The sequence below is a fragment of the Balaenoptera physalus genome, assembly GCF_965194825.1.
Source record: "Balaenoptera physalus genome assembly, chromosome: 1".
NCBI classification, from domain to species: Eukaryota; Metazoa; Chordata; class Mammalia; order Artiodactyla; family Balaenopteridae; genus Balaenoptera; species Balaenoptera physalus.
The window spans coordinates 67,256,649-67,276,754 of NC_138882.1; the positions used below are offsets into that span (position 1 = coordinate 67,256,649).

A 20,106-nucleotide genomic window follows, 5' to 3' on the forward strand; every position below is an offset into this window, starting at 1 on the left:
CTACGAGGTACTAACCCTTCTCATAAAGAAGCAATAGTTCTCCATCATTTGAAGCACACTGAGGACTCAGACAGCTGGACACTGAAGGTGTAGCCTCCTCACTCGAATTCTGTACCTGCATCACAGAGCAGTGAAATATTCCCAAAGAATTATTAAGGATGAGGGGGGGAGGCGAAATAAAAAAGATGAATCCATAGTCTGTCCTACCGTCTGTTCTGTTGGATATTACCACCATCTTGGCCCAATATGACCTTCCCACTTTTCTCTGGGTCTCCCTACTTTCCACCTCCATCCTCTCATTATATCTTACCTACACTTGGGAATGACTCTAGTTTTTCCACTTATCTTTATCAGCAAGTAATCCAAATAGCAACTGTGTATATAACTCCTTAGAAACCTCAGGTCTGACTCAGTAATAATACATGACCTTCAAAGTCCAAAGTTTTCCTAATTCCCTTTATTATTATTTTTTTTCTAATTTCCATGTACTTACACTCTTAAGACCTCCACTGTTCTCAGGTTCGTCTTCCCTTCAAAATCTGTCAACCTAGACATAGACTTAAGTACCACCCACTAATTATCTCCTAGGGAATCCAATTTTTAAAAAAGCCTCAGCAAGCCTTATGGACTTTATTAAAGACTCTTTAAGATAACCCATGGGAGATAGCAGCACACCCACAGATATCTATCTAATACACCCTCAGAGTAATTTTTTTTTCTCTTTTATAAAGTCTCTTCTGGCCAATGAAGACTCTCAGCTCTTCTTCTTCAACATATGCAGTGTCTCACCCATCTGATTGCTCTCTGCTCTATCCCAGGTCCACTCCCTTTCCTGATATTACATTCTTTCCCAATTTTGTATGTTGGTAAAATCAAATAACATAAAATACAACATGTAAGTTATTATAAAGTGCACCATTCAGTGATATTAAATGCATTCATATTATTGGGCGATCAACATCACCATTTATCTTTCTAATTCTTTTCTACGTTTTAAAACTGTAACTCTATATCCTTTAAATATAACTTTCCTTTTTGTTCCATAACCACCTGAAAAGCGTCATTACCCTCCCAATTTCTATGGTTTTGACTACCCTAAGTACCCCCATAAAATTGAAATAAGTAGTTGTATTGTTATGACTCACTAAAAGTCACAAAAATGGCATTTTTGGTAGTTAAATTTCCTCAAGATGCATCCATGTTGTAGCATATTCCTAGATCTTTGCCTTCTTAACACTGAATAATATTGTATTATATGGGTATACCACACTTTGCTTATCCAGGAACTAGTGGATGTACACTTAGGTTGCTTTCATATTTTAGCTACTGTGATTATTACTGCTCTAAACACTGGAGTACAAATATTTCTTTAAGACCCTGATTTCAATACCTTTGGGTATACCTCATAGTAAAATTCCTGGATCATGTAGTAATTCTATTTTTCAATATCGGAAAAATTGCCATACTCTTTTGCAAAGCAGCTGTATCATTCTGCATTCCCTCTGACATAGCACAATGGTTCCAACTCCCTCACATCCTCACCAATAGTTGTTTTATGCTTGTGTATGTGTGTGTGTGCTTGTGTGTGTATGCAGGCACACAAATATATAAACATGCATTTAGTGATATGGAGCATCTATTCAAGTGCTTAGTCATTTGTACATCTTTTGGAAGAACCATCTATTGAAGTCTTTTATCCATTTTTGAATCAGGGTGTTTGCTTTTTGTTCAGTTGTAGGAGTTCTCTGTATATTCTGAATAGAAATCTCTTGTCAGATAGATGGCTCTGAAATATTTTCTCCCATCTTGTGGGTTGCCATTTTATTCTGTTTACATTTCTTTGATACACATTTTTTTTAACTTATGTACTGCAAATTGTTTATTTTTTTGTTAGCTGTACCTTTGTTGTTCCTTCGTTTCATATGGAGGAAAACACTGCCAAATCCAATATCATGAAGCTCTTGTCCTGTATCTTCTTCTAAGACTTTTTATATTATTAGGTCTTATATTTAGTTTCTTGATACGTTTTCATTAATTTTTGCATATGATGTTAGGTAAGGGTCCATCTTCCTTCTTTTGCATGTTGACCACAAGACTTCTCAGCACCATGTGTTGAAAATACTATCCTTTCTACTTTGAAAAGTCTTGGCAACTTGTCAAAAATCATTTGGCCATATATCAGGGTTTATTTCTGGGTGTTGTATTCTATTCTATTCTATTGGTCTTGAAAAAGGGAGAAAATAGCATAACCTATCCAGGTTGATGAAGAACATAAAGAAAGACCAGGACTGAGAATTAGGAGGGCAATATAAAACAGCAGGGAGTAAAAGACAGTGTGAGAGAAGATCTTGTATTTGCGAGTTCATGGAAATAGGATCATGCTAAAACCACTAAACGCCTGACTTTGAGCAATACGGTAAATGTGCCAGCAAGAAACATAACACTTACCCATCTCTGGGAAATATAGTATGGGCATAAAGATAAACTACACACAAATATATTAAAAAGGGAAGGGTTTTCATGGTGTGAGAATATTGTGGCATTTGAAATACAATTTACTTCTGTTCTACCATTGTCTCTAAAATTTATCAAAGTGTATATACAAGCAATTCCAATCCTGGTAATGTGCTTGACAGGTTTATATATGAACTTCAGTAGAGCAGTAAATGTACATTCATAGTAGGACTGTTCCCTAAACCAAAAAACAAAACACAAAAACTGCAAAGACTAGAGTTCACTTTGTCAACACACATACAGATGCAATGATGGTTAACGGTCCGAAAACAGAAGGTGAGCATGGGTGCAACAGGTTAATCCCCAGGCTGGGGTGGGGTGCAGAGTTTGAGGGTAACACAAGTAGAAAAGGCTTTTGTCCTATCCTTGATTTTTGAGGTATGGAAATTCACAGGTCACTACCTTCATTTCAAACTGAATGAATGCACTATTCAATTTTTTTAAACAAGCGAAGTAAACATGAGTGATAATAAATTTCAAACTGTCGCTAATCAAATAAGATACTAAGAAACCTTAAATAATATGATTTAAGAATGAAGTAGAGAGATTGTCCAACATGGTAGCATTCAAAGACCCAGAGCTTGATGCCTCTCATGGGCACACCAAAGTCACAACTGTTTACAGAACAGCAATTGATGAAAAAGGCCGGGACCTACCATAAAAGATGTTTTACAGCTAAAGATATAAGGAAGGCACCTCGACAAGACAGAAAAGAAGGGCAAAATCTCAATAGAGTCAAGACCCCTACCACCAAGTGGGTGGCCCACAAATGGGAGAATAATTACAATTTCAGAGGTGCTCCCAGGTAGCAAGGGGTATGAAGCCAACATCAGGCTCCCAAGCCCAGGGATCCTGTTGTGGAAAGAAGAGTTCCTAGAAAGTTGGGCTTTGAAGACCAGTAGTGCTGCCAGAGGGTTGTGGGAAATAGAGATTCCACTCTTAAAAGATGCTCACAAAATCCCACATGATCTGAGAATCAGAGCAGAAGCAGTCATTTGAAAGGATCCCGGGTCACACCTACCTCCTGATCTTGGAGAGTCTCCCAGAGAGGCAAGAGGCAACTACAGCACAGCCTCAGGGACAGAGACACTGGCAGCAGCCATTCGGGGGAGCTCCTTCTACCTCGTGGACGCTGGTACCAGCAAGCATAATTTCAGAATCCTCCCTGTAGCTTATCAGCCTCAGGACCGAGCCCCACCCATTTCCACCAGACTACAGACACAAGTACTAGGATGCTGCAGGCCAAGCAACTAACTGAGCAGGGGCATAGCCCCATCCACCAGCAAACAGGCTGCCTTCAGATCCTCTCAGTGCACAGCTGGCCCTGGACATGGGTCCAGCCACCAAAAGCCCCAGGACCAGCCTCCACACCTCAGTGGACAGGCACCAGCCCCAGAGTCCCTGGCCCCTCTGACAAGTGAGCCTGCTCTGGCCTTGGAGTCAGCCTCACCATCGGCAGGTGGTAACTGCACAGGGACTGGATGGAGCTTGGACCTACCCAACAGCAAACCTGCTTTAGCAGTGGGATCAGCCTCATACACCGACAGGCACACACCAGCTCCAGGGATACCACAGCCCAGCAGCCTGTGTAACCAGGCCACTTAATTGCAGGCCAGAAGCAGCCATGGACTCAGCTGGGTCCTGACCCTGACCATCAGAATGCCAACACAAGATTAGGGATACCCCCGGCCCTGCAGAGAGCTGTGTCAGGAACAGTGATCCAACACCAACTCTGTGGCTCCTGGGCCCTGCAGCCAGAACGCAGAATCTGTCTCTTCCTCCCAGTAGCCAGCATAGCCCCAGAACCAGTGACTGGGCACTAGCCCTGATATCACCTGGACTGCAATTCTACCCATAAGTGAACCAGCACCAGATTTGGTGTCCCCCAGAGTTGTGCAGCCAGCTGCCTTATGATTTAGTCTCACCAAGCAGCACAGACAGCCTCCATACAAGGCAGAGCCTGGCAAACAAGCAGTCTGGGGGCAGCCAAGCCTACCAGACTACCCACAGTAGTCAGCCCACCACAGCAGAAGAGCCCAAGCAGCCCACATAGGGGGTACATACACCTAGAATATATAGCTCTAGTGACCAGGGGAGAGGGGGCTGCTGGGACCCATAGGACAGCTCCTACAAAAGGCCACTTCCCCAAGGTCAGGAAATGTAACGAACCTACTACACACATAGCAATAAAAACAGGAAGTTGAGAAAAATGAGGTGACACGGAAACACGATCCAAATGAAGGACCAAGATAAGAATTCAGAAGAAGACCTAAGTGAAGTGGAGATAGCCAATCTCCTCAACAAAGGGTTCAAGGTAATGACTGTAAAGATGATCAAAGAACTCAGGAGAAGAATGGACGACCAGAGCAAGAAGTTAGATTTTTTTTAAAAAGAGTTAGACTTTAAAGAACAACAAAACAGAGATGAGGAATACAATAACTGAAATGAAAAATACATTAAAGGAAACTACTGTAGACTAAATGATACAGAGGAATGCATCAGAAAACTGAAGGACAGAGTACTGGCAATCACTGAAGATGAACGGTAAAACAATAGATTAAAATGAAATGAGGAAAGTTGAACAGACTTGTGAAACAACATCAAGTGTACTAATATTTGCATTATACTGGTCCCAGAAGCAAAAAGGAAAGACAAAGCAGTGTAGAACATACCTGAAGACATAAGAGTTGAAAACTTCCCTAACCTGGGAAAGAAAACAGACATCCAAGTCCAGTAAACACAGTAAGGCCAAAACAGGATCAACCCAAAGAGGACCACACCAAGACTCATTGTAATTAAAATGGAAAAAAAAATAAAGATAAAAAGACACTATTAAAAGGAGCAAAGGAAAAGCAACAAGTTACAAACATGGGAAATTGCATAAAGTTATCAGAGGACTTTTCAGGATAACCTCTGCATGCCAGAAGGGAGTGGCATGGTATATTTAAAGTCATGAAAGGGAAAAGCCTATAAGCAAAAATACTCTACCCAGCAAGGCTCTCCCTCAGCTTTGATGGTGAGATCTAAAGTTTTACAGAGAAGCAAAACTAAAAGAGCTCAGCATCGCCAAACCAGCTTTATGAGAAATCTTAAAGGGGCTCTTCTAAGTGAAAAAGAAAAGGTCACGATTGAAACATAAAAATTAGGAAAGGAAACTTACTAAAGGAAAAACCTCATTGGTTAAGGCAAATATTCAACAAAGGTAGTAAATCAACCATGGACACAGCTAATAGGAAGGATGAAAAAAAAACAGTAATAAAATCATCTATATTCACAGTAAGAAGTTAAGGGACACACAAAACAAGTAGATGTAAAATATAAGGTCAAATTCAGTAACTGTGGGGGAGCAGAGTAACAATGCAGGGTTGTTAGTGTCCATGTGAAATTAAGAGCTCAGCAACTTAAATAATCACACACACACACACACACACACACACACACACACACACAAACAAAACTGAAAGAAATCCAAACATAATATTAAAGATAGTCCTCACATCACAGATGAAGGGAATAAAAGGGGAAGAAAGGAACACTGAAGAAATTAAAGAGGGATTCTAAAAATACCCAAGACAAATGAAAATGAACACACAATGATCCAAAATCTATGGGACACAGCCAACGCAGTTCACAGGGGGAAGTTATAGTGATACAAGCTTATTCTTAGGAATCAAGAAAAATATCAAATAAACAACCTAACATTACACCTGAAGGAATTAGAAAAAGAAGAAAAAACAAAACGCAAAGCTGTCAGAAAGAAAAATTAAGAAAACTATACCATATGCAATGACATCAAAAAGAATAAGACACCTAGGAATAAACACACCTAAGCAGGTAAAAGACATGTGCTCAGAAATCCATTGGTGAAAGAAGTTGAAGACAACACAAAAAGATGGAAAAATATAGCATGTGCATCGACTGGAAGAATTAATACTGTTAAAATAACCATACTATCAAAGACAATCTACAGATTTAATGCAATCCCTATCAGAATACCAAAGCATTTTCACAGAACTTGAAAAAGTAATTTTAAAATTTGTATAGAAACACAAAGACCCCAAATAACCAAACAATCTTGAGAAAGAACACAGCTGGAGGCATCACGCACCTTGACTTCAGACTATACTGCAAAGCGACAGTAATCAAAGAGAAAGGTACCAGAGCAAAAAGAGACACAAAGATCACTGGAATAGAATAGAGATCCCAGAAATAAGCCCACACACTTATATTTAATTGATTTATGACAAAGCAGGCAATATGGAGAAAAAACTGTCTCTTCAATAAGTGGTACTGGGAAAACTGGTCAGCTACATGGAAAAGAATAAAATTAGATTATTTTAGCACACCATATATAAAATAAATGCAAAACTGAATAAAGACCTAAATGTAGGACCAGAAACCATAAAACCCCTAGAGGAAAATATAGAACATTCTTCAACATAAATGATAGCAACAGTTTTAGGTTCAGTCTACTAAGGCAAATGAAACAAAAGCAAAAATAAACAAATGGGACTTCACTAAACTTAAAAGATTTTGCACAGCAAAGGAAACCAAAGACAAAATGAAAAGACAACCTGCTGAGGGAGAGACCATATTTGCACATGATAAGAGGTTAACATCAAAAAAGATGACCAAGCAAGGGTTCATACCTAAACTACAGAAACAGCACATACAACTCAATATCAAAAAAACACCCAAAATCTTTTAAAAAAAAAATGAGAAGACCTAAATAGACATTTTTTTCCAAGGAAAAACTACATATAGACAGCCAGAACTCACAAAGATGCTAAACATAGCTAATCGACAGTAAAATGCAAATCAAAACTATGAGATATATCACCTCAGTCTTGTCAGAATGGCTGTCATCCAAAAGATCACAAATAACAAAGGTTGGTGAGGATGTGGAGAAAGGGAAACTCTTGTACACTCTTGATGTGAATGTGAAGTAGTGCAGCTACTGTGGAAAGCAGAATGGAGGTTCCACAAAAAACGAAAAATAGAACTACCATAATATCCAGCAATTTCACTGTTGGGTATATCAGAAGAAAACAAAAACACTATTTCAAAAAAAAATAACTGCACACCAATGTTCATAACAGTGTTATTTGCCATAGCCAAGATATAGAGTCAAACTAAGTGTTCATCAATAGCTTCGTGGATAAAAAAGATTTTTTATGATGACTTCAGCAAAAAATGAAATTTTGCCATTTGCAAGAACATGGATGGATTTGGAGGGTATTATGCTTAGTAAAATAAACCGCAGAGAAAACAAGCATGGCATGTTATGAGAAAAAAAGCATGGTATGGTATGAGAAAACAAGCATGGTATGTTATCACTTACACGTGGCATCTAAAAAATTGAATACCATAACAACAAAAAAACAGACTCACAGATTAAAGAACAGACTAGTGGTTACCAGCAGGGAGAGATAGGGTGGAGGAGCAAAATAGTGGTAGGAGATTTTGAGGTACAATCCACTATGTATAAAATCAACAATCTACTGTGATGTACTGTATAGCATGGGGAATATAGCCACTCTTTTATAATAACTATAAATGGAGAAGAACCTAAACATTTATGAATCACTATGCTGTACCTCTGAAACTAATAAAATAACGTAAATTAACTATAGATCAATAAAATATAAAGTAAGAAACAATAAAGGGGAGACACAGATTATTAGATAGAAATCAATTAAATAAACACAAGTTTTGGAAATCAAGGAATTAAAAAACAACACGTAAGACACAACATTGGCATTTAAAGTGTACAATCTATTCATTTAAAAGAAATCATTTAAGTGGTAAAAAATGGTACCCATTCTCACAATTTTGTATATCTAGGATAAATTATTATCTACAAAAATATGTTACAAATATTCACTCAAAAAGAAAGAGAAAATTGGGATAAACCCATTTTAGTATCCAAGTTTAATATCAAAGTCTCTATGCAAAGTTGATTTGAATAAGTTCTGTTAGCCACTTCTAGTTTCTTTGTGATGTAAAATCTTTTAAAGCATAAAAATCAGCCTTTCTACATTATTCCATTAGACATACATAGAAGTTAAAAGAAATGAGAAGACAGAACAATCAACCAGGAAGGTGAATTTACTGAGAAACAGTCATTCGTTCTCCCTCCTCCTTTTCTTTTCCTCCTTTTCCAGGTCTCTTTCGGTTCCGATCAAGAGAAATCTTGAGAGTTCTGAGAATATTTCTTTGAGGGCTTCAAATCACCATACCTACATCCTCTGCCACAACTACACACACGGGAACAAAAATAAACCTCTGCTATCTACTCACGTAGGAGGGATTCATGCAAAATAAACTCCTACATGGAGACCAACAGGTGAGTTTTCTACCTGTTCTTTCTAATGTCCTTCCATTATAGTAAATCCCACACATTATGAGGAAGAAACGGTTATGTGAGCTTTTCCTTGCAGTCAAAAAACTTGCATTCATTTCAAGTACCTGGTGATCATAGGGTACAGCCAGGGAAGGTGCCATCCCCCTTGGGGGGAGGGGCGGTGGATGGGCTCCCGCACCCATGCACCTCCTGATGCACAGATTCTGGAGAAACAAAGGGCAGTCACACCGCAGTCAGCCTGTCAGGCTGTCGGGCCACTGGGCAACCCGACCAGCATGGAAGTGCCCCATCAGTTTGCTGAAAGCAAAACCCTGTCCCCCCTGTTAGGCCAGGCAATTTGGGTCAGAGAGTCAGAGGAGACCGGTAATCAACTCCTCCTCTCTGCTCACCTCCTTGGGGTTACAGCAACCCCATCTCCAAACCCAAATCTGACCCTGGAGTGCCAAACTGGGAGTGGCAGGTGGGCTCTGCCGGTGCTTCAGCGCCCTCTGGAGGTTGTCTGCTCTAATGGCAACTCTCAGCCCTTCCTCCTCCTCCTTCCCTAGTCCTGGGGGCTGCCTTGGCCACCTGCAGCTGCTGGCCTGAATTCATTCTTCTTTTTTCTCCAATTACAATGAAGTGTCTTACAGAGGTTTGGAATCTCTTGAAGAAGGAAGATCTTTTAGCCAATACACCTTAACCGTGAGAAGTTGGTTTCAAGAATGAACCTGAAATACTGTATTTTTCTCCTGATGATTCCAAGGAGAGACAGCTCAAGTTTTCTAAATCATAAGAAAAACCAAGGTAAATATGATATTCTGAGCCAGAGATGAAAAAGCAGTTTTTAGCACCCCCTCCTCATGTCATATGACCGGGATTTAAATCAATCAACTGCCACTGGTTTTTAAATCAAGTGACCCAACTTTAAATCCATCAGCTGCTTCCCTGTAACTCACGTGACTTGGCTTTGAATAGTAAGAAATGCAGAGGTATAAAAATGATGTTCTGAACAATAAATGGAAAGACAACATTTTAGAAAATTTTTTCCTTTTCAAATGGACCATTCATTGCCTACAGAATAAAGGATTCCCTTGTGGATTTCTTGAACTGTAAACACATACATTGTCTCCGTTGGCTTGATTGACTTAGATTTTGGGTTTTTTGTTGTTGTTGTTGTTGTTAACATCTTTATTGGAGTATAATTGCTTTACCTTGTTGTGTTAGCTTCTGCTGTATAACAAAGTGAATCAACTATTCGTATACATATATCCCCATATCCTCTACCTCTTGTGTCTCCCTCCCACCTTCCCTATCCCACCCCTCTAGGTGGTCACAAAGCACTGAGCTGATCTCCCTGTGCTATATGCAGCTGCTTCAAAATAGCTATCTATTTCACCTTTGGTAGTGTATATATGTCCATGCCACTCTCTCACTTCATCCCAGCATACCCTTCCCCCTCCCTGTGTCCTCAGGTCCGTTCTCTACATCTACGTCTTTATTCCTCGGCAGCGACTCCTGCTAGGGACGGATACTTCCTTTTATGCTCAGGGAAATCCCCTAGTTTGAATATGATTTGAGTTTGATCCTGTGAAACCATCAGAACTTCCCACCAGAGATAAATGAGGAGATTCTGGCCTTTATTAGTATGCATGATGAACACGGGTGTCCTGGCTGTACTTGCCAACCCTCCTATTTTACCCACCTATTTTTATCCACCTTCCTCCCTGTGAGTACCTTTGACCAACCCTGAGTTCAGACTCCTGACCTATTACAGTGACTTTGTCAGCCTTTCTTTAAAAATGGACAGGTAATAAAACGAATTTAACCTAGAAGCAGCAGCTCAGTAAGGGAAATAAAATCATCAGAAGTTATCTAATCACAGCCACAGCCATCCAGGGCTCTGTCTTACCTGCTGGGTCATAAGAATGGGACCTTCCTAAACTTGAAGGGCATCCAATCAAATAAGTAAAGGTCTGCTCACCTCTGGCTCTTGGAGGGATTGCTAGGCACTCTACCCAGTGTATACTAACTGCAAAACACTCTCATGGTTGTGAAACACCTATGTTCCAGGAAAGCTTTTTGGAGTGCATGGGGAAGGTTTCTTTTTGACATCAAGCAAAAAATAAATCACCAAGCTCTTTGAGCACAGGGGTTCTTAAGAGGGCAGTAGAAGAAGGAATGGGCAGAAAAGACGATCTCCAGTGAAGTGAAGGCCGTTTTTCCAAAAGAGTAGGCTTTAGTCTCAGTTTAAGGAGAACACTTTTAAATAGCTGGGACAGCTCCAAACTGCAGTTTAGGGAACGAGTGCTTCAAAAGAACAGTGCTTTAAAAGTCCTGGCAAGGCAGCAAGAGGATGAAGAGTTGGTTTTGCATAGTTTTGAACACAGGAGTAAAGAAGCAGAGGCATCTCTGACTAAAAGGCCCTGAGATCCTATGGCATCAATGGGTCAGTTGCAGGGGCAGGGGGTGTGGGGGGCGATATTTCTCTCTCAACGTCTCCCAGGGCAGCCACCCTTCCCGACCCCACCCCCCCACTCCCTTCACCCTTCCTCCCTCCACTGTTGGGTCCCCAGGGACAGCACTTTTCAAGCTGGAGCCCTCAGGCACCATCTCTGCTGTCTGGATTCTTCCTGGAGCCTGGAAAGTTCTGGGACAGGAAGGCGGGTCTGCAAGGCCGCTGTGGTGCAGTCGGACCTGGAGGCCTGGAGGGGAACTGGAGCCCTGAAGCCCACCCACGTCCTTGAAGCCGAGGGAGCAACACATCCTCCTTACAGTATTTCTCAGGGGTCAGCGTGCTCCCCACCCGACGGTGATCCATACTCACTTGAGGCAGCAAGGACTGCCTCTAACTGGCCCCCTCGATTCCACCTTAAGGGTCCTCGCACATGTGTGATAACGCAGGCCCAGATCTCTTTAGTCAGCTGAGGCCAGTGCTGCCGGCATCCCTCCAGTCCCATCCCCCAGCCCCTCCCTCTGGGACTGTATCTAATAGAAGAAAGAGCACAGAGGAATTGGCTGAATCAAGGGACCTGGGAGCCTGGGGATGAGGTTGAAGACCGAGAACCTAAGGCGCAATTACATATTATTGGAAACTCTTGTGGATTGTGTGGGGGGGGGGGAGGTTAGGAGGCTGAGAGGTTGAGTCGACCTGCTGAGTCCAGCCCCAGGACACCACACAGCCCTGTCCCCCTTTCCCTGCCATCAGACAAGCGGTGCCGCAACTCCAGCCGGGACTCTGCACTTCCCCCTCCCTGATTCTCCAGAAGAGCAGGTGGCCCCCCTCTGAGGGCAGGGGCAAGACAACGGACCAAGTCCCCCTGCACTAAGGCGCTACTGGAATCTCTTCCTGAACAGCAGTGCTGGCTTGGAGCGAACCTGTGCACCGCCAAAATTGGTCTCGTCCTGCAGCTGAGGGACGCAGGCTTTAAGTCAGCTGCCTTGGCTTTAAATCAATCAGTCCCCCCTTTAAGTCAGGTGACCCGACTTTAAATCACTGTGTGCCCCTCAAGCCTGCCACTTCAAAAGTTGGGAACTTCACTTTGATCCCAGCACCTCACACAGCTGAATGCACACTGTAGTCACCCCCAAGCCTGGCTTAGAGGCAGGATATAAGGTAAGGGGATGGGCTGCACACATGGTGAGGAGGGTGCACTTCATGTACCAGAAGGGTCCAGGTACTCTGGGTACAGCAAGCAGTGCATGATACAGCAGCTCCCTGGCAAAGCTGGTGATGCACAGGGGGAGCAGGCACACCCAGGCACGCAGAGGTTCCAGGCCGGGAGCTGGGGCACAGCCAGCCGGGAGGGTGTGAAAGCCGAGGATCTGAGCCTTCTTGAGAAAGGCAGACACAGAGAGAGGATGGATGAGAAACAAAGACCAGATGAAACATGGATTTGAAAAGCACACCCTGCTCTTGAAATTGGGGTGGGGTCACCACAGATTTGAGTCTTCTTACGCCCCAGTACCTAGTGCTTTGGCATTTGCCCAATTACTTATAAAATGTGACTGATAATATCTAAACCATAGAATACTGCATTTGGAGTGGTTTTGCGTGTTTATGTTTCTATAGTGGAATAATCTTTTCTACAAGAAAAATGTACACAATCTGAAATAAATTCAAACCCCTCTTTAAAAAGTACTATATCGGACTTCCCTGGTGGTGCAGTGGTTAAGAATCTGCCTGCTAAGGCAGGGGACATGGGTTCGAGCTCTGATCAGGGAAGATCCCACATGCCGCGCAGCAGCTAAGCCCATGGGCCACAACTACTGAGCCTGCAGACCACAACTACTGAAGCCCGTGTGCCTAGAACTAGTGCTCCACAACAAGCCCAGCAAGAGAAGCCACCGCAATGAGAACCCCGCGCACCGCAACAAAGAGTAGCCCCCGCTTGCCACAACTAGAGAAAGCCTGGGCATAGTAACGAAGACCCAACGCAGCCAAAAACAAATTAATTAATTAATTAGTTAACTATTTTAAAAAGGTACTATATCCTTCAGTACAGCTTCTCTGGGAAGAACAGAGAGATGGCGTAGGAGAGTGAGAAAGACCAATATTTAGTGCACATCTCTCATGCAGCTGCTCTGCTGGCTCAGATAGATTTATCCCCACTTTACAAAGGAGGAAATAATCTCAGAGAGGTTTAGTAATTTTCCCAAAGCCAAACAGCTATGGAGTGGCAGAACCAATGTCTGAAACAAGTCTGTTACCTTCAAAGCCTAAGTCCTCATCACAACAAAACTCAATTAATATTTACATTTATCGAATTACATTGCAAGCTGGGGAGTTCTTGGCACAATCCTGAATAAGAGTGAGAAAGAAAGAAATAGCATTGTTCCTACAGTCAACCCAAATTTTTGGAGCAGCTGCTAGATGCCTGTTCCTTTTTGGGGTTCAGCAGTGATAAAGACAGGAAGAGTCCTGCTTTCATGAACCACGTAGTGGGGAGGAGAGACGGGTGCAACTTGGGTGAGGGATTTCACGTTGCTGGACCTCTGTTTTGTCATCTGGAAAATGGGATGGGTGTTCCTCATTTTCTGGGATTGTCCAGCCCTCACATTCTCTAATTCCATAAGCAGCATTTGTTTTCCTGTTTCTTTAAAATTCATTCAGGCCGTGAGCTGTGATAAATGTTGTTAGCTGCTCCCCAAAGCACTCTTTTCCCACCCTTTTCCTGTGATGAATGTTGTTAGCTGCTCCCCAAAGAACTCTTTTCCCACCCTTTTCCTGTGATCAGGTCTTTCCCGAAACATGACTCACAGTCAGTCAAGTCACAGAACCTAAGGGGCACCCAGCAGAAAAATTCCAACCCTTGCTTCCCAGGAGCTCTGCGGTCTACCTGCCAGGTAAACTTAACTCACCTGGCACAAGGTGGCCATCCCTGGTTTCACATCAACATGATCTCAGGCACAAACCTCCTTGTTTTTCCATTATGTCTTTAAGTTACTTGTTGAAACAACTGCACAAATATGACACAGATATAAAATCAGTCATCTTCTGCCCCCAGTGCCTACTAATAAATGATTTTCTGCCACTTTAATGATAAAGATAGAACATTTCAACATTCTGCTACCCTTATTATTTGTCATTTTTGTTGATATTTCTATTGACTACATCTTTCAATATTTTAACAATGGAACATTTATTTAGGGTGTTCCAGACCCAGCCTTTAGTGGTAAAGGTTTCGTTGTTATATTTCTATTATGTTTCCTTTCAAAATCATTATCCTATTTAAATGGATTAAGTCAATTCTATAGGCATTTATCTTATGATATTGATGAAATTGATACATAGAGGGCAGTAGTACAAGTTGATTGGACTTGAGAACCTCTATTAGCACAGTTAAGTATAAATATTATCTATATGTAAACCAAAGTAGAGGCCGAGTGAGATTCTCTGACTTTTTTCCACTGTCTGCCCCTCAAGCCTGTGAGAAATGGAATAGTTCTTGCCCTATCAGTAAACAAAGGATGTCACAGTCTTCAGCACTTGCAGCCTTCCAATGTGAGCTGGCGGGCCCTGAGGCACTCAGGATATGCAAATACAGAATGCAGGCCCCAGAGAGCTGAGGTGCATATCAAAGGAAGGAATTCAGTGAGCCCAGGCAAAGAAAAGCGCCGCATTCCTCACCTTGGGAGAGCTGGTTTTCCTTAGTTAACAATCACCTTTGGATGTTCCCCATTACCTGCGCCAGTTCCCTGCCCTGTCCCCTCCCACCGGTACTTTAGCTCAGGGAGGAAGGAGCGCAGAGGGACACGGCTGAATAAGGGGCCTGCGCGCCTCGGGAGGGGTTTTCAGCCGCTTTCTCCGCAGTCGGGAAGAGGGGCGCTGACGCTGCAGCCGGACCCTGCGCCTCCCTTGTCCCGTTTCCCCTCAGGACGCTCAGGCCGACCCCCTCCTCACGCCCACCAGGCCTTGCGAGCCAGGACGAGGGCAGGGGCGAGAGGACGGACCGATGTTCCCGGGGACCAGACGCTGGAGGCCGCTCTTTCTGCACAGCAGCGGCGGGTGGCAGCGAACCCCTGCCCCTCAGAAGCTGGTCTTGTGCTGCCGCCCGGGCACCGGACCAGGCGGAGGGTCGGCGCCCACTTACCCGGCCCGCCGTCCCCGCGACTGTCATGGCTTCGGCCGCCGGGGCACCTCCAGAGCCGGCAGCCTCAGTGAGGTCGCCCTCCCCTCGGGCTCCGGGGCAGTTCCGTGAAGGCGGAGGGAAGAGACGCCGCCTGAGCCGGGAGTTCCAGCTCTGAGGAAACGCGGGCTCTGTTCAGCGCACAGTGGGTGGGACCGCTCTGCCCCGAGGCCTTCCGGGAGTGAGCGGGGCGGCGGGGGAGGGAGCCGCCAGGAGCGCAGGGCCCCGTCGGGGGTCCTGGAGGGGCGGCCCGACCTGGGGGCCACGCCCATTGTGGCCGCAGCCCAGGCCTTTTTCCTGGAATCCTACACAAAAAAATTAGAAACATACACAGTCTATAGTAAATACTCACAAATGATTGCTGCTGCTGTGCTCACTATTCTATTAAAGGTGTAAATCCATAAAACACTTTAAGTTCAAAATTAAATGTGAATTTTTACCTTTCTAATTATGTCTCTGATATTCACAGTTGTGGTTAATGAATCAGAGACTGTGGCATCACTAGTTAAAAATGAGCTTGTTAAAAAAATAGAACTCAGGCCCACCGGACCTACTGAATCACAATCTGCACTTTTACAATCTCCCCAGTGTACTCGTGTACCCATGAAGAGTTGAAAGGTACATTTCTACCTCGACAGGTCTTTTCTCTATGAGAAATACACACATTTTATCCAGTTTGATATAAATAAAACACTCAAAAATGCATATACCTGTGTTGAAACCATCATTTTATCATTTCTTTTCCAGACAAGTATAGTCTCTATACTGGTTTTGTGGCTCACATGCCATACTCTTTTCTTGTAGTTAGAAATAAGGTAGAGAAAGTTACTTTGTAAAAATATATATATATATATGTATTAGTGAATAATTGAAGAGACTCTTCTAAATTAAAACCTTCTCTTAACTTGCTGTTTTCTTCTTGGGTCATATTATGAACTCTTCCCGTGGCCACATGGCATGTGTACGTTTAATTTCAGGGACTGCTGACATTCCAGGATGTGGCCATAGATTTCTGTCAAGAGGAGTGAGAATGCCTGGACCAAGATCAATGGGAATTGTACAGGGATGTGATGTTAGAGAAGTATAGGAACCTGCTCTCCTTGGGTGAGGATACCTTCCTTCCAGAATTCCTTATCCAACCACAGGGTTTGCAGTCCTTCATTTGTACAATGTCTCCAGGAATCTTCTGCTTCCTACAATAGGGTTTCAGATTGCAACGTTTCAGGAAAGATTGGGAGTTTGTGGGTATAATTTTTCTTATTCTTTTAAAATTGCAGCCTCCCTTTTAATATACTTTGTAACTGCTTGGGATGTGTCTATATGAACTGTGTACTATATGCTTCTGTTATAGTCCTTACAATATTTTATTGCCTTATTTTCTCTAACAATTTTCCATGGATTCTTTGGGCTTAAGGTATATTAAAAGGGAGACTGCGAATCTGGGACTTCCCTGGTGATGCAGTGATTAAGAATTCGCCTGCCAATGCAGGGGACCCGGTTCGATCCCCGGTCCGGGAAGATCTCACGTGGCACGGAACAACTAAGCCATTGGGCCACAACTACTGAGTCTGCACGCCACAACTACTGAAGCCGGTGTGTCTTGAGCCAGTGCGCCATTTATTTTTTGGAGAATAAAACCACTTCTGAGTGATTAAAATTTAGGCCAGCTAGTCAAAATGCTTTATCACCTGTTCTTCTAAAACACTGGTCAATGGAACAAGTTTTACTAGGAATAACAGTGTAATTGTATTCTGGCGTTCATATGGGCAATATGGTTTATGACCTTGATGCTGGATCACGACATTTCAACGATATAACTGCTATTAATTGTCTGTTTGTTCAATGATTAAAGTCTCACGTGATCTGAGTTCAGAGTGGAGTCATCCTGGTTGGTTTCTGTCTATTGCAGATTTCTTCCAGTATGAAAGGACAAGAGCAATTCGGCTTACTTTACAAAATGTCTTCAAACTAAATGATGATATAATCTACATTCAATTAATTTATACATACCCTACTGTAGAACAGGGTTCGTTACGGTGGCAGACCCCGGTAATTATGTAAAACTGAACCTTTTTCTGCACTGGTTCAAGTCCTCTTCCTAAGAATATGTTTATAATCAACATTCTTTCACAAATTACCCATTTTAATTCACCATAGCATTCCTCATATTAACTAAATGGAAAATCCTAGGCTATATACAAATCCAGAAAGGGTCAAAAATCATCAGCCCCCGTGGATGATTACAACCCATTGCTGAGGCATTCAAATTACTTATTAAGGAACCACTATGTTCATCAACATCATCAATTTATATATTATTGCCCCAATGCTAGCCTTAACCCTGGCTCTCACAACATGAATTCCTCTTCCCATATCTTATCCACTAATTAGTATAAATGTAGACATATTATTTCTATTAGCCATATCACATCTAGCCATTTATTCCATCCTCAGATCTGGATGAACTTCACATTCAAAATACTCACTCACTGGAGCTCCAGGAACAATAGCACAGACAATCATCTCATATGAAGTAATGTAGCAGTTATTCTATTCTCAGTCTTACTGGTAAATGGATCATTTACACTTTCAACAGTAATTATTACACAAGAACACCTAAGACTAATTTTCTCCTGAACCCTACCCAGAATTTGATTATCTCCTCATTAGCAGAAATCCAATGAAGCCCCACTTGATTTCACGGAAGTAGCATCAAAACCTGTATATGTCTTCAATGTAGAAAATGTAGCAGGCCCATTCAGCCCGTCCCTCCTAGAGAATATGTCAATTTCCCTATAATAAACATTTCCACAGCAATCGATTTTTAGGAGCATTCGACAATCCCTAGGTGCCAGAATTATATACAGCCCAAGTCATTATTAAAACACATCTAACAATCTCCTTTCTACGAATTTGAGCCTCCTACCTACAATTTTAATATGATCAACGCATACATCTCTTATGAAAAGTTTTTTTACGACTAACATTAACCTTATGTATATGAGAGTATTCACTACTTGTCATCATACCAGGCAACCCACCACAAATTTAAGAAATATGTCTGACAAAAGAGTTACTTTGAAAGAGTAAATCATAGAAGTTTCAATGCTCTGATTCCTGGAATTGAATTCTTCCTAATAATTTTACATTCTCCATGCTACCTACCACATTACACCACATGCTATATAGTAAAGTTCTCTAAGTAAGCTTCAGGCCCATACCCCCAAAATATTTTTGTATATCCTTCCTGTGCTAATAAACTCTCATTGTTTTTACCATCATTCTACTGACCATTTTCTCAGGAAATATAATTGTATAACAAGCTCACACTGGTTAATGGTATCCCCATTCTAATAAAAAACATGAACCCATAAGCTACAGAAGCATCCAACAAATATTTCCTAAAACAGTCCACCACATCAATACTACTTATAATGGCTATTATCATTAATCTAATATACTCTGGTCAAAGAGCACAATGAATAACAAGAATCTTTAATCCAGCAGCATCCACCCTCATGACAATCGCCCTTGTCACAAAAGTAGGACTTTCCCCATTTCACTTCTGAGTGCCTGAAGTCACACGAGGCATCCCATGAACAGCAGACCTGATGCTATCAACATGACAAAATTGCACCCCTATCAGTTTTATACCACATGTCACCATCCATCAACCTAAATATACTATTAATCATAGTGATATTATAAATCATAGCTGGAGGCTGAGGCAGACTTCGCCATACTCACCTGGAAAATATTACACCCTCCTCATCAATTGCCCATATAGGATGAATAACAGCTCTTATAATGTATATTCAGATTATAACAATCCTAAACATACTAATTTATATCATAACAACACTATCTTCTTCTTATTTATGCCCAGATCATGTACTACAAGAGTATCATTATCACACACATGAGATAAAACACCTCCCATCACAATCATTTTCCTCACCATTATAGTATCATTAGGACATCGCCCATCACTATCAGGCTTTCTACCCAAATGAATAATTATCCAAGAGATAACAAAAACGACAACATCATTCTACCAACACTAATAGCCATCATAGCTGTCCTCAGCATATATTTCTACTTGCAGCTAACATACTCCACATCACTAACTATATTCCCTTCATTAAACAACACAAACACAAAACAATTTGAACATACAAAGAAATAACCTTCCTATCATTACCAATCATAATACCCACACGGTTACTACACACAACACCCATTCTATCGGTGCTGGACTAGGAATTTAGGTTAGTTCAGACCAAGAGCTTTCAAAACCCTAAACAAGTGAAATTTACTTAATTCCTAAAAATAAGGATTGCAAGACTTTATTCTACATCAATTGAATGTAAAGCAAACACTGTATTGAAGCCAAATCTTTACGAGATTGATGAGTTTTAACCCCAGGAAACTTTAGTTAACAGGCAAATCCTCTAGTCAACTGGCTTCAGTCTACTTCTCCTTCATTTGAGAAAGAAAAAAAGAAAAAAAAAAAAAGGCAGGATAATCACTGGCAGAATTGAAGCTGCTTCTCTGAAGTTACAATTCAATTTGTTGATTCACCACAGGGTTTGCCAGAAAGAGGGCTCAATCTCTGTCTTTAGA

The 20,106-nt window shown here is 41.9% G+C and overlaps 1 long non-coding RNA gene across 1 annotated transcript in view; it reads right to left on the minus strand.

Annotated features, from left to right (window-relative positions):
- The window catches only part of LOC309648234, a 205,000-nt gene extending 189,383 nt beyond the window's left edge, over window positions 1-15,617 (minus strand). The window contains exon 1 of the long non-coding RNA XR_014256542.1: window positions 15,448-15,617. This is a non-coding gene — a long non-coding RNA (uncharacterized lncRNA). The remainder of the gene's footprint in view (window positions 1-15,447) is intronic.
- Between the last annotated feature and the right edge of the window lie 4,489 nt (window positions 15,618-20,106).